This window comes from Salmo salar, chromosome ssa01 (assembly GCF_905237065.1).
Source record: "Salmo salar chromosome ssa01, Ssal_v3.1, whole genome shotgun sequence".
Classification (NCBI taxonomy): Eukaryota; Metazoa; Chordata; class Actinopteri; order Salmoniformes; family Salmonidae; genus Salmo; species Salmo salar.
In genome coordinates, this window is record NC_059442.1 from 122,564,146 (window position 1) to 122,579,361 (window position 15,216).

At 39.8% G+C, this 15,216-nt stretch overlaps 1 long non-coding RNA gene across 1 annotated transcript; it reads left to right on the forward strand.

Moving 5' to 3' along the window:
* The first annotated feature begins 639 nt into the window (after window positions 1-639).
* LOC123724443 (uncharacterized) lies at window positions 640-3,212 on the forward strand. Its single transcript, XR_006756993.1, has 2 exons — window positions 640-2,913; window positions 3,121-3,212. It is a non-coding gene; the product is annotated as an uncharacterized lncRNA (long non-coding RNA).
* The last annotated feature ends 12,004 nt before the right edge of the window (window positions 3,213-15,216 follow it).

Sequence of the window (15,216 nt, forward strand, 5' to 3'; positions counted from 1 at the left end):
AGCAACTGCTGTGTCAATAGTTTTCATTGTATAGACCAGTGTCTGGTCCTCCTACTCCAAACTGGAACCGTCTCTCCCTGGTACGGTATAGAACAGAACCATTAGCTCATGTTCTCTGGAATGCTCTTTTAGGCTTTATTACCCAAAGACATCGTAAATCTCTTCTGTCAGTGCTATCTCATAGAGGCCCATCCTCAGTAGAACACACACACAATAGTTAACAGAATACTCTATTCTGTCAAATATTACAACCATTATAATACAACACAAGCATTATAACATAATCTTGCAATTTTCCATGACAAGTAAACATGGGAAAGTGCCTAATTCCTTACATAAAGGAGAGCAGTCCATCTCTGTACTACAGAATGCAGGGCAAGTGGGAGACCGGGGTTCAAATCCCCATTGGGGAGGAAGGAGTAGGCTGTCCTTGTAAATAAGAATTAGTTCTTAACTGATTCCATATGTGTTATTTCATATTTGTGATGTCTTCACTATTATTCTACAATGTAGAAAATAGTGAAAATAAAGAAAAATCCTGGAATGAGTAGGTGTCCAAACTTTTGACTGGTACTTGCTTAATTAATTGGAGGATTCTAAATTGTTTGCCTTCATTAGACATTACTCAACACTAGTGAGATTCATTTCGCCTATGGTAGGCCTACAGTATATCAAAAAATATTTTTTTTCAATGTCGTGACTCTCCACCAATAATCACATTTAGAGGTTTGGAGGACTAAATTAATATCTAAGGGCATTTTCCGTTAGATATTCTCTCAGATCCTAAAGGGCTTTTGTATCATTCTAAATAATTAATAATCACTTTGTTTAAAAAGTAACAATATTTTAGAGATTTCGTTTTCATTTAATCTACAGTGAGCGAGAAAAAGGCAATCTTGAACATGGGGTGAGACATTCTCACTAATTTGTAAATAAAGCCAGTACAACATGACGGTTGGGAGTAGGCTACAGGATTGAAGGATTCTAAATTGTTTGCCTTCATTAGACATAACTCAACTCTAGTGAGACTCATTTTGCCTATGGTAGGCCTACAGTATATAGATTATTTTCATTTTTTTCAATAACGTGACTCTGCCAATAATTACATTTAGAGGATTGGAGGACTCGAAATTAATATCTAAGAGGCATTTTCCGTTAGATATTCTCACAGATCCTAAGAAACTTGCTTATAATTCTAAATTAATTATTAATAATAATGACTTTGTTTAAAAAGTAACAATATTTTGTAGATTTTGTTTTCATTTAACCTAAAGTGAGTGAGAAAAAGGCAAAAGAGCAGACATCACTTGCTTATATTTAGTCAACACATATCAAGAATATCATGGCATATTTGAACATGTAATTCGTTATGGATCCATAAATAAATAAACGTCAGAACTTTGAAATAGTATTTTTATCATTATTTTATTAACGAAACATAGCATACAGTGCATACTGTAGTAAACATGGGAAAGTGCCTAATTCCTTACATAAGGGAGAGCATGTCCAGACTTTCTCGGTGACCTCAAGTACTCATTAACTCTGTCTTCAATGCTTTTTCGGGTTGCATCAGTCATGGATGGAAACTTCTGAGACACAGTGTTAATGATTAACACTAGGAGGTTCACTGGTAAGCCACATTTGCCTCGGTATCCATCCCAGTTTGTATTATGTGCCCACTCGTGGTATCTCTCTTCGGGTACACATCTCCGCCTGACTCTCCGCTAATGAGGAGCAACTCTCCGACAATACCACCTGTCTCTGGACCAATGCATCAGCTGTCGCCCATATCTCTGCCCTCAGAGAATGTTTATCTTTCTGCTGGTCTGCCTTCAATGACTCGATCTCGGTCTTCAAAGTTTGAATCTCACCCATGAGCACCTTCATCAGATGAGCAGAATGGTACCACCCTGAGCCCCCAACGATTTACAGTGGCCTATGATAGAAACAGTAGATCAATTAAGAATTAAAAGTGACTCCAACACACAAATGCTGCATACACATTTTAAGAATTTAGCTTAACTAACCGCTTTCTTGGCAACCATTTTTTCAGTGCTTTCTTGGCAACCATTTGTCCAGCCCTTTGTCCACTGATCTCCACGGATGGTTGTCGGCATGGTTGTAAGCTCTGAAAAAACACATTCACGTTTTAGTATACAATTGTCGATTTTATTATACAGTATGCCTAAAGATTGATATACCTTCTTTTTTTATATAAAATACTCTGAAACCAAAATACATTTAGTTTTAGTTTCCGGACCTTTCGGTTACTGGCCCAACACTCTAACCGCTAGGCTACCTGCCGTCCCTATGTTATAGTGATGGGGAAATTGTTTAGCACACAGGTTGTTCTGGCTAACCTCTATGGTCCTAATTGGGATGACGCTAAAGTTTTCTATGACCTTTGCAATACTTTCCGACCTCAACTCTCATCTATTATGTTTCCTCTCAGCTCCGGCTCATTTTCAAGTCCTCTGGTGGTTACAGTCCTAACCCTGGAACGGGTAGCACCATAGAAAGAAGCTAGTTTGATGAAAAATTGTTCATTTCATCTGTTCTCTTTGGTCGCAATGTGATTTATTTTTTATTAACAGCTCGTTTTTGAATGGTAACTGTGTTAAGGGTAGAGTTTTGGGCGTGTGAGGAAAGGCGTGACTTTCAGGTTACAATAGGCTATAAGTATGCAGCAGAGTGCCGATGGTCCTCACTTTGATTATACTGTAGCACCATGACCAGGATCTCTATTCATTTAAGTGAGCAGATTAGGGCTTTCAAGAGGAATGTAAAATCTACTGGAGACATTTCTAAAATGTTAGTAGACTTGGGGATTTTGATCACGGACAGTGCTATTCGCAAACACTACAATCAGATGCCTGTTTTACGCCGAACTCGAAAGCCCAGGAAAATGAACAGGTACAGCAGGCCACGATACTTTAATGTAGGCCTAATAGTGCTAAAAATAATGCTTAAATAAATCGACTGCTGGTCTTTACTGTATGCTGCACATTTTCACATTTACATTTTTTTATCAGAACATTAACCATGTCTGTTAGCTTGTTTTGTACTGTTCTGTAGTTTCGACCCAATGATTCGTCTAACAAAGAACTTTGCATCCTGCAGGCCCAGGCATGGATTAAAGCTGGCGAGACATTCAATAATGTCATCTTCACAGACGAATCAACTGTGGCCCTTGAGCAATTTGCTCAAAGATGAACTGGTCAAGGCCAGCAAGATGTTTTGGCTAGAGAAATTGACGATACAACAAATAGATTGATCATCTCAACAAGGTTTTACCTGTGGTCGTGGAGCTGGGTGGAAGTGCGACTAAAATGTAGTTTATATAAACATCCGCATTTGAATGTCTTTTTTCTCGTTATTTTATTTTATTAACAAAAGCATAAAGATGTTGCTGAATAAATACTGAACTGCTGTTTTGAGTTAGAAATGTAACACTTTAGAGTACTTAGGCATCGAATACATTGCAAGTTGGGGGATTTTTCCCAACAGTAGCCGTGTTATAAAAAGTCTATTGTCCTGCTAATAGGAAACATTTGCATGATGGGATACACCTGCTACAGTTGTGAAAAACAAGTGTTTGAAAACCTGTTTTCAAAATGCCTCCAGCTACCCATCACTACTATAAATAAAAACACAGCATCTTGTTTGCATTCTTTATTGTGTCACACATACTTTGTATCTACCTTTCCAATTACTTTTAGAGTTTGGGATTTACAAATGTGCACTTTTAATTATTAGTTACATTGTTTAGATCGAACGTGCAGACTTTTTTTCTTTAAATTATTGTTTTATGTAGGATGCTACATTTTGACCAGTTGCAATTGTAAGAAGGCCTAATAAAGCCTCATAACTGGCTGAGGTAGGCTAAGTTATTTTATATAGGTCTAGGCTCCGAGGAAATAGACTCCAATTGAGCTCTCTTGTTGTTTGTAAAGTCAAATTAAATTGAAGATTATTGTTGAAATGAATTGCTCAACTGGTGTAGGTTTTCTCCATCTGTTGGTGTGCAACACTTTTATAACAAGTTAGCTATATTTTCAGCACCAGCCTACCCCAGTACCAGCCAAACCCACTGGGCCAATTGTGCACCGCCCTATGGCACTCCCAATCACGGTCGGATGTGATACAGCCTGAATTTGAACCATATATATATGGTCATATAAAAATCTTTGGACCCAAATGCATAGTGAGTGCTCTAACTCCCCCTTGTGGTGGTCTGGAGCAATGAAGCCGTGACGCTGGGTACCTCTAAGCCCCGCGGTGTAAGCTCGCAACTTTTAAAGGAGGAACCACTGTACCATGACCTTGTGTTGCCAGCCAGCGCCAGGCTCATTCACGTCCCAAAGGGCACCCTACAGTGCACTACTTTTGAACAGAGCCCTATGGCACTAAATAGGGAATAGGGTGCCATTAGAGCCACACAGGATTGTGTGTACTGATGTGATGTCATGGCCTTCATTTGACCTTTTCACACTAAGTCCTCTGACATGTACACTGTGATGCCAAATGGCACGGCACAAACAGATCTATGACCGGACTTAGTACCAGAAAGTGATCACTGTAGGAACTGAACCTATGATCTGAACCTACCAGCCAGCGCCACACTCTTTCAGGACCTACTACAGGTGTGCATTAGCTGATCCGGTTTGACCTTTACACACTATCCCTTCTTGGGAGTGAGAGAGAGTGAAACTCCCCTGTATTAACCTCTTACATCTAGACGTTCCGCTAGCGGAACACCTGCTCCAATATCCAATGATAGGCGTGGCGCGAATTACAAATTCCTCAAAAATACAAAAACTTCAATTTCTCAAACATATGACTATTTTACAGCCATTTAAAGACAAGACTCTCGTTAATCTAACCACACTGTCCGATTTCAAAAAGGCTTTACAACGAAAGCAAAACATTAGATTATGTCAGCAGAGTACCAAGCCAGAAATAATCAGACACCCATTTTTCAAGCCAGCATATAATGTCACCAAAACCCAGAAGACAGCTAAATGCAGCACTCACCTTTGATGATCTTCATCAGATGACAACCCTAGGACATTATGTTATACAATACATGCATGTTTTGTTCAATCAAGTTCATATTTATATCAAAAACCAGCTTTTTACATTAGCATGTGACGTTCAGAACTAGCATACTCCCCCGCAAACTTCCGGGGAATTCGCTAACATTTTACTAAATTACTCACGATAAACGTTCACAAAAAGCATAACAATTATTTTAAGAATTATAGATACAGACCTCCTCTATGCACTCGATATGTCCGATTTTAAAATAGCTTTTTGGTGAAAGCACATTTTGCAATATTCTAATTACATAGCCCAGGCATCACGGGCTCGCTATTTAGACACCCGGCAAGTTTAGCACTCACCATAATCATATTTACTATTATAAAAGTTTGATTACCTTTTGTTGTCTTCGTCAGAATGCACACCTAGGACTGCTACTTCAATAACAAATGTTGGTTTGGTCCAAAATAATCCATCGTTATATCCGAATAGCGGCGTTTTGTTCGTGCGTTCCAGACACTATCCGAAATAGTAAAGAAGTGTCGCGCGCATGGTGCAATTCGTGACAATAAAATTCTAAATATTCCATTACCGTACTTCGAAGCATGTCAACCGCTGTTTAAAATCAATTTTTACGACATTTTTCTCGTAGAAAAGCGATAATATTCCGACAGGGAATCTCCTTTTCGGCAAACAGAGGAAAAAATCCCAAAGGCGGGGGCGGTCGGGGTCACGCGCATAAGCCCAGTGTCCCTTGATCGGCCACTTGAGAAAGGCGATAATGTGTTTCAGCCTGGGGCTGGAATGACGACATTCTGTTTTTTCCCGGGCTCTGAGCGCCTATGGACGACGTGGGAAGTGTCACGTTAGAGCAGAGATCCTTAGTAAATGATAGAGATGGAAAAGAAGTTCAAGAAATGGTCAGACAGGCCACTTCCTGTAAAGGAATCTCTCAGGTTTTGACCTGCCATTTGAGTTCTGTTATACTCACAGACACCATTCAAACAGTTTTAGAAAATTTAGGGTGTTTTCTATCCATATGTAATAAGTATATGCATATTCTAGTTACTGGGTAGGAGTGGTAACCAGATTAAATCGGGTATGTTTTTTATCCAGCCGTGTCAATACTGCCCCCTAGCCCTAACAGGTTAACGAGAGTCTTGTCTTTAAATGGCTGTAAAATAGTCATATGTTTGAGAAATAGAAGTAATAGGATTTTTAAGGATTTGAAAATCGCGCCACAGGCTGGCAGTGGCTGTTACGTAGGTGGGACGCAAGCGTCCCACCTAGCCCATAGAGGTTAAGTAACATAATAGATGCAAATAATGTAATATTTAAATTCATGCACTTACTGCAGTTTTTGTAACTTTTTCCCAGAAACATTTAACTGCAGAAAACTCCCACATCAGATGAATGAATGTGCCTACCTGACAGTTGGGAGTTGATGGTTCAAATTACAGGATGCCAAGGTCATATTTTTCTATATTCTGTTCCAGTTAACCTGTTAGGGCTAGGGGGCAGCATTTGCACGTCTGGATAAAAAAATGTACCCGATTTAATCTGGTTACTAATCCTACCCAGTAACTAGAATATGCATATACTTATTATATATGGATAGAAAACACTCTAAAGTTTCTAAAACTGTTTGAATGGTGTCTGTGAGTATAACAGAACTCATTTGGCAGGCAAAACCCTGAGACATTTTCTGACAGGAAGTGGATACCTGATGTGTTGTATTGACTTTAAACCTATCCCATTGAAAAACACAGGGGCTGAGGAATATTTTGGCACTTCCTATTGCTTCCACTAGATGTCACCAGCCTTTACAAAGTGTTTTGAGTCTTCTGGAGGGAGATCTGACCGAACAAGAGCCATGGAACGATGATGTCCCATTAGACACCTGGCGCGCGAGTTCATGTTGGGTACCCTCGTTCCAATACGTTATAAAAGAGTATGCATTCGTCCACCTTGAATATTATTCATGTTCTGGTTAAAAAAGGCACTAATGATTTATGCTATACAACGTTTGACATGTTTGAACGAACGGAAATATATTTTTTCCCCTCGTTCATGACGAGAAGTCCGGCTGGCTTAGATCATGTGCTAACAAGACGGAGATTTTTAGACATAAATGATTAGCTTTTTTGAACAAAACTACATTCGTTATGGACCTGTGATACCTGGAAGTGACATCTGATGAAGAGAATCAAAGGTAATGGATTATTTACATAGTATTTTCGATTTTAGATCTCCCCAACATGACGTCTAGTCTGTATCGCAACGCGTATTTTTCTGGGCGCAGTGCTCAGATTATTGCAAAGTGTGATTTCCCAGTAAGGTTATTTTTAAATCTGGCAAGTTGATTGCGTTCAAGAGATGTAAATCTATAATTCTTTAAATGACAATATAATATTTTACCAATGTTTTCTAATTTTAATTATTTAATTTGTGACGCTGACTTGACTGCCGGTTATTGGAGGGAAACGATTTCCTCAACATCAATGCCATAGTAAAACGCTGTTTTTGGATATAAATATGAACTTGATAGAACTAAAAATGCATGCATTGTCTAACATAATGTCCTAGGAGTGTCATCTGATGGAGATTGTAAAAGGTTAGTGCATCATTTTAGCTGGTTTTATGGTTTTGGTGACCCTGTCTTTGACTTGACAAAACATTACACACAACTCTTGTAAATGTACTGTCCTAACATACTCTAAATTTATGCTTTCGCCGTAAAACCTTTTTGAAATCGTAAAACGTGGTTAGATTAAGGAGATGTTTATCTTTCAAATGGTGTAAAATAGTTGTATTTTTGAAAAATTTGAATTTTGACATTTATTTGGATTCAAATTTGCAGCTCTTGAAATGCACCTGCTGTTGATGGAGTGCACCACGGGTGGCACGCTAGCGTCCCACCTAGCCCATAGAGGTTAAAGGGTTGTTCAGATTCAATTAGGTCTGTGCACCATATTTTTTTAATGGCTAGCTCAGAATATGAGCTTTCCAAAAGTTGTTTATATACTATAGAGCTGATAACTTTCGGGAGCCCAGATCATTTATGTATAAATCCCATCCATGTATGGTATGATAGTTGAGTTTCCCAAGAGACTCCACACGCCATTCTGAAAATGTGTTCAGACGCTTTCAATGGTTTTATCTTACATAAGTAAAAATGTATAATTCCTCAACATTTAAACATATGCAGGCTTTGCTAGACACCATTCTGAGAACTTCTTCAGAGTCATGGGCTTTACTGTTTTTAGCTAACATTAATACAACATTTAATAGAAAAGATGTATACACCCCAACAAATGTATATTTGTTGTAGCCTCTCTGTGTAGCCACATCCAGACATATGCAGGCTTTGCTGGACACCATTCTGAAAATGTGTTTAGACCATTTCAATGGTCACAAGAAGCATGATGTAATTATTTTACAGTACATGAAAGAGATTATCTGTACCGTTGTATACTTTTTAGCTAGTAGTTCTGAAAGTAGCACTCACAAGCCGAATGTGGTCCCAAAAATGTTGTACTTCGTCACATATGTGCAGATATATGAACCACATCATTCATTTCTCTCTCTCTCTGTTGTGTCCACTGAGCCGTTGGGCTCGTCCTGCAGCCTCATTGGATAACGCTGGGCAGGCCTCTTGCTAGCTGTCACTCAAATGCGAGGGGCTGAAGCTCATTGGCTAATATCCACTTTGATGTCTATCCTCCTGTATTGAGTCTCTGTATGTAGCCTGTAGTGTAATAGTCTGTCTGTCTCACGATGATGGTTTTATTCATGTTGGGATAGGGACGTCTCTGCTCTGCAGTGGGTTAATGTTGTCTGCTATGCTGCTATGCTGTAGGCCCGCCTGTCTGCCTGCCTGTCTCTGTGTCACGATGATGATCTTGTTAATATTAGAGGAGCCAGGGACATCTCTGCAGTGTTGTGTGCTGCTGTGGTTGGTTCCATGCAGAGGTGTGTGAGATAAGATCCCACTAATAAAGGATTAGTGGGAAGGTGTAGCTAGCTTCACAAATCTATTTGAGACACGCAGGGACAAGGATGACTATCATCTCTATCCACTGGTAGAATCAATCTTGTTTCCACGTCATTTCAATGAAATGTTGCGGAACCAATGTGGAATAGACATCTGTGCCCAGTGGGTATTGTAACAACAGCAGGGGATTGAATTATATGTTTGTGGAAGACAACATAATCTATTCTATGAAATAGATTCAAAACAATTTCAATTACAGATATTGTATGTTCCTAACATTGGCTTGGTCCCAGATACAGTATGTTTGGCGTCTCAATTTAATTCTTTGTGACAATTACAATTAAATGATGTGTTTATAGAAGGCATTTTAAAGGCCAACTAGCTCGACAAGTGAGTTCTGCATATATGAGCTATATGAGGGATGGGCAACTGGCCACTCCTTTTGAAGGCCCTCGGATACACTGAACAACAAAAATGCAACAGTGTTTGTTCCATGTATCATGGCTGGAATAAAAGATTCCTGAAATTTTCCATATGGACAAAAAGCTTATTTCTCTCAAATTGTGTGCACAAATTTGTTTACGTCTCTGTTAGTGAGCATTTCTCCTTTGCCAAGATAATCCATCCACCTGACAGGTGTGGCATATCAAGAAGCTGATTAAACAGCATGATCATTACACAGGTGCACCTTGTGCTGGGGACAATAAAAGGCCACTCTAAAATATGCAGTTGTGTCACAAAACACAATGCCACAGACGTCTCAAGTTTTGAGGGAGCAAGTAATAGGCATGCTGACTGCAAGAATGCCCACTAGATCTGTTGCCAGAATTAAAATGTTAATATCTCTACCATAAGCCGCCAACGTTGTTTTAGAGAATTTGGTAGTACGTCCAGTGCAATTGGTATTCTGACTGCAGGAATGTCCACCAGACCTGTTGCCAGAGAGTTTAATGTATCTAACATAAGCTGACTCCAACGTCAGTTTAGAGAATTTGGCAGTACGTCCAACTGGCCTCACAACCGCAGACCACGTGTATGAAGTTGTGTGGGAGAGTTGTGCGGTTTGTTGATGTCAACGTTGTGAACAGAGTGTCCCATGGTGGCGGTGGGGTTATGGTATGGGCAGGCCTAAGCTATGGACAACGAACACAATTGCATTTTATCGATGACAATTTGAATGCACAGTGATACCGTGACGAGATCCTGAGGCTCATTGTCGTGCCATTCATCCGCCACCATCACCACCATGTTTCAGCTTGATAATGTTACAAGGATCTGTAAACAATTCCAGGAAGCTGTACATGTCCCATGTCATGTCTTTGGGATACCATTAACCTCTTACATCTAGATGTTCCGCTAGCGGAACACCTGCTCCAATATCCAATGATGGGCGTGGCGCGAAATAGAAATTCCTCTAAAATCCGAAAACTTCCATTTTTCAAACATATGACTATTTTACAGCATTTTAAAGACAAGACTCTCGTTAATCTAACCACACTGTCCGATTTCAAAAAGGCTTTACATCGAAAGCAAAACATTACATTATGTCAGCAGAGTACCCAGCCAGAAATAATCAGACACCCATTTTTCAAGCTAGCATATAATGTCACAAAAAACAAAACCACAGCTAAATGCAGCACTAACCTTTGATGATCTTCATCAGATGACAACCCTAGGACATTATGTTATACAATGCATGCATGTTTTGTTCAATCAAGTTCATATTTATATCAAAAACCAGCTTTTTTACATTAGCATGTGACGTTCAGAACTAGCATACCCCCCGCAAACTTCCGGTGAATTTACTAAATTACTCACGATAAACGTTCACAAAAAACATAACAATTATTTTAAGAATTATAGATACAGAACTCCTCTATGCACTCGATATGTCCGATTTTAAAATAGCTTTTCGGTGAAAGCACATTTTGCAATATTCTCAGTAGATAGCCCAGCCATCACGGCTAGCCATTTAGACACCCACCAAGTTTAGCCCTGACCAAACTCAGATTTACTATTACAAAAGTTTGATTACCTTTGTTGTCTTCGTCAGAATGCACTCCCAGGACTGCTACTTCAATAACAAATGTTGGTTTGGTCCAAAATAATCCATCGTTATATCCAAATAGCGGCGTTTTGTTCGTGCGTTCTAGACACTAACCGAAATGGTAAATCAGGGTTACGAGCATGGCGCAATTCGTGACAAAAGATTTCTAAATATTCCATTACCGTACTTCGAAGCATGTCAACCGCTGTTTAAAATCCATTTTTATGCCATTTTTCTCGTAAAAAAGCGCTAATATTCCGACCGGGAATCTCCTTTTAGGTGAACAGAGGAAAGAAAACAAAGCTTTCGGTCGATGCGGGCACGAGCCTGAGTCTCACAGTACTGTAACCAGCCACTACCCAAACGCGCTACTTTGTTTCAACCAGAGCCTGCAAAGCCACGATTCAGCTTTTTGCCGCCTTCTGAGAGCCCATATGAGCCGTAGGAAGTGTCACGTAACAGCAGAGATCCCGCGTAATGGATAGAGATGGCAAAGAAGACCAAGAAATGGTCAGACAGGGTACTTCCTGTACAGAATCTTCTCAGGTTTTGGCCTGCCAAATGAGTTATTTTATACTCACAGACACCATTCAAACAGTTTTAGAAACTTTGGAGTGTTTTCTATCCAAAGCTAATAATTATATGCATATTCTAGTTTCTGGGCAGGAGTAATAATCAGATTAAATCGGGTACGTTTTTTATCCGGCTGTGAAAATACTGCCCCCTATCCATAACAGGTTAAACTGAAGACATGTTTATCAATTAACTCCCTGTAATTATTATCACGCGATTAAACTGATTAATCGTTTAATTGTAATTAACTAGGAGATCGGGGCACCAAGGAAAATATTCAGATTACAAAGTTATAATTTTCCTAATATAACTTTCCTATATTATAACATTATATATTATATTCTATTATAGTATAGGCCGATTATCTTCTGGTTTAAATGGTGTATTTTACCTCGCGTCCAGTCTCATTCCAAACGTCGTAAATTGTTGTATCTGCACGAACCCAGTCTTTACTAAGAGTCATCCATACATCAATTGTCTTAAAATCATTTATTTACTAAACTAATTAATTCACAGAAAGTATACAAACAGTAATTATCCTCACAAAGAATTGGTAGAGTAATGTGCCCTAGTGGTCTAAACAGGCATGGCTGGTCTGTTAGACAATGGGTCATAAAGGGCAGCTGAGAAGACCCTACAGAGTTCATTAATATTAACAATTGACAATTGAACGCTCACTCATTCGGGAACAATTGCAATCAATATATATTTACGCTCAGTGTGTCGTCGGGATCCTTGTTGGAGCGTCGTTCTGTGGAGAGTTTTGTCTCTCTCTCTCTCGGTTAGAATGGATCTTTCAAAGCGACATTCATTAATGTCGTCATAGAATGGATGTTTCGTTGGTCTTCGCGTTCAATGATATAATTTACTTAGCTGCAGACTAATAATTAATATCAAAGACTTGTTCTTATTCTATCAGTATCAATAGTCTAAAAGTTAACCATGTGGTATAGTTCACTTTCAGTAGAGTACTTGGATGGTCAAACCTATTGGCCAACTCTCAATGGAGTGGAGGCCGGGGTCTGGAGAAATGTAAATCAGGTTATAGTTTTATAGTGACATGTCACATGACGCCTGGTCCTGTCTGTGTCCCTTTGGGCCGTGCCGATGACTGAGTTAAGCTTGGTACAGAAATTTAATTCTATCACATTAACATCAGTACATAGCATCTCAATGTATTACAAATAGCTTTATCCTTATTAATACATTCTATACAACCATGTGAATGCAAGTCTCAAGTCTGAGGCTATTATATAAACTGTTTTATGGTAATATGGCTATATTGTCTCTTCTGAGTATCACAAAATTGTACCAAGCGGACCAGTTCGTAGCTGGATTCTTCACCAATCTTCCATACCTTCTCCAGAACACAAATGTCATTCGGTTCCCCAATTATGTGAGTTGGAAGAATTTCCTGTGTCTCTCTATGGGACATGTGGCAAGAGATTCCCTCTTAGAGTTTTACAACCCTTTCACCCAGGGCCTGGGTGGGGGGAGGTAGGTTGGGGGATGGTGCAAGGGGGGAGGGGGTCAACTGTCCTCCCTGTACTCAAAGAGGCCAACGTCATGACACCCAGTTCTTCCATGGTCTGCATAGTCAAGCCTCAATTGTTCCTTTACTAGCACAAGACATGCAACCCATTGAGCATGTTTAGGATGCTCTGGAGGTTGTGTTCCAGTTCCTGCCAATATCCAGTAACTTCATACAGCTGTTGAAGAGGAGTGGGACAACATTCCACAATCAACAGCCCGATCAATTCTATGCAAAGGAGAAGTGTCGTGCTGCATGAGGAAAATGGTGGTCACAACAGATACTGACTGGTTTTTCTGATATCTGTGACCAACTGATGCATTTCTGTATTCCCATTCATGTGAAATCCATAGATTAGGACATAATGAATTGATTTCAATTGACTGATGTCCTTATATGAACTGTAACTCAGTAAAATCTTTGAAATTGTTGCATAATACATATGTACACTACCGTTCAAAGGTTTGGGGTCACTTAGAAATGTCCTTGTTTTTGAAAGAAAAGCACATTTTTTGTCCAATAAAATAACATCAAATTTATCAGAAATACAGTGTTGACGTTGTTAATGTTGTAAAGGACTATTGTAGCTTTAAACAGTAGATTTTTTATGGAATATCTACATAGGCGTAACCCTAACCCTAACCCATTATCAGCAACCATCAGTACTGTGTTCCAATGGCACGTTGTGTTAGCTAATCCAAGTTTATCATTTTAAAAGGCTAATTGATCATTAGAAAACCCTTTTCCAATTATGTTAGCACAGCTGAAAACTGTTCCCCTGATTAAAGAAGCAATAAAACTGGCCTTTTTTAGACGAGTTGAGTATCTGGAGAATCAGCATCCGTGGGTTCGATTACAGGCTCAAAATGGACAGAAACAAAGACCTTTCTTCTGAAGCTCGTCAGTCTATTCTTGTTCTGGGAAATGAAGGCTATTCCATGCGAGAAATTGCCAAGAATCTGAAGATCTGGTACAACGCTGTGTACTACTCCCTTCACAGAACAGCGTAAACTGGCTCTAACCAGAATAGAAAGAGTGGGAGGCCCCGGTGCACAGCTGAGCAAGAGGACAAGTACATTAGTGTCTAGTTTTAGAAACAGACGCCTCACAAGTCCTCAACTGGCAGCTTCATTAAATAGTACCCACAAAAAACCAGTCTCAACGTCAACAGTGAAGAGGTGACTCCGGGATGCTGGCCTTCTAGGTATGGAATAGCCTTCATTGTTCTGAGAAATAATAGACTGACGAGTTTCAGAAGAAAGTGCTTTGTTTCTGGCCATTTTCAGACCCTTTGCTTTAGGTGCATCTTGTTTTCATAGATCATCCTTGAGATGTTTCTACAACTTGATTGGAGTCCACCTGTCATAAATTAAATTGATTGGACATGATTTGGAAAGGCACACACCTGTCTATATAAGGTCCCACAGATGACAGTGAATGTCAGAGCAAAAACCAAGCCATGAAGTTGAAGGAATGGTCTATAGAGCTCCAAGACAGGATTGTGTCGAGGCACAGATCTGGGGAAGGGTACCAAAAAATGTCTGCAGCATTGAACCTCCCCAAGAACACAGTGGCCTTCATTCTTAAATGAAGAAGTTTGGAACCACCAACACTCTTCCTAGAGCTGGCCGCCAGGCCAAACTGAGCAATCGGGGGAGAAGGGAGGTGACCAAGAACCCGATAGGAGAACCTTCCAGAAGGACAACCATCTCTGCAGCACTCCACCAATCAGGCCTTTATGGAAGAGTGACCAGACGGAAGCCACTCCTCAGTAAAAGGCACATGACAGCCTGCTTGGATTTAGCCAAAAGGCACCTAAAGGACTCTCAGACCATGAGAAACAAGATTCTCTGGTCTGTAGAAACCAAGATTGAACTCTTTGGCCTGAATGCCAAGTGTCACATCTGGAGGAAACCTGGTACCATCTCTACAGTGAAGCATGGTGGTGGCAGTATCATGCTATGGGTATGTTTTTCAGCAGCAGGGACTGGGAGACTAGTCAGGATTGAGGTAAAGATGAACGGAGCAAAG